Source organism: Rhinopithecus roxellana, chromosome 2 (assembly GCF_007565055.1).
Source record: "Rhinopithecus roxellana isolate Shanxi Qingling chromosome 2, ASM756505v1, whole genome shotgun sequence".
In the NCBI taxonomy this organism is placed as follows: domain Eukaryota; kingdom Metazoa; phylum Chordata; class Mammalia; order Primates; family Cercopithecidae; genus Rhinopithecus; species Rhinopithecus roxellana.
In genome coordinates, this window is record NC_044550.1 from 53,034,461 (window position 1) to 53,035,388 (window position 928).

Genomic DNA, 928 nt, shown 5'->3' on the forward strand with positions numbered 1-928 from the left:
GCACTTTTGGCAGATAATTAGTACTAAATGAGAGACTAACACTACTTAGATATAATTTTAGGGATTAATTTTGGAGATCAAACCCATTCTTGAAAAACAACTTACAACTCGATTTTTGTACAAAATATTTTGTTTCTGTATGTCTGACTCATTTAAATTGCAGTTCTCAGAGCCATTTCTAGCAGTACCTCTTAGCCTAGATAATTTTCTGTCCAGCAGACAGAAAACTAGAATTGAAAGAAGATTTTTTTTTATACATTAATTTGGTAATTAGTTACATGTTTTTCTTGATGGTTTTCTATATTCTAATCTGAACTGTTTGCCCTTTTTGAATTGTTGAGTTGGGGCTTTGCCATTGTTCTGGGTTTCCCTTTGCCTCTCAATTTATGATCTGTTTCCTAGATCTATGGCTTTGTTGGTTTGGTGCAGGACATCTTCCAATAGCTTAGAGACCTTCCTGTCTGTAAAGTTGTATTTTGCACTGGATTGCTAAGTTTAGCTACGTAGAGAATTCAGGTTTGGTGAAGAAATGTATTTATTTTTGAGACGGTGTCTCGTTCTGTCGCCAGACTGGAGTGCAGTGGTGCGATCTCGGCTCACTGCAACCTCTGCCTCCTGGGTTCAAGCGATTCTCCTGCCTCAGCCTCCCAAGCAGCTGGGACTACAGGCCTGCGCCACCACGCCTAGCTAATTTTTGTATTTTTGATAGAGACGGGGTTTCAGCATGTTGACCAGGATGGTCTCGATCTCTTGACCTTGTGATCCGCCCACCTCAGCCTCCCAAAGTGCTGGGATTACAGGTGTGAGCCACCATGCCCGGCCAGAAATTAATTTTTAAAATTATTTTTGAGACAGAGTTGCACTCTTGTTGCCCAGGCTGGAGTGCAATGGCATGATCTTGGCTCATGGCAACCTCTGCCTCCTGGAT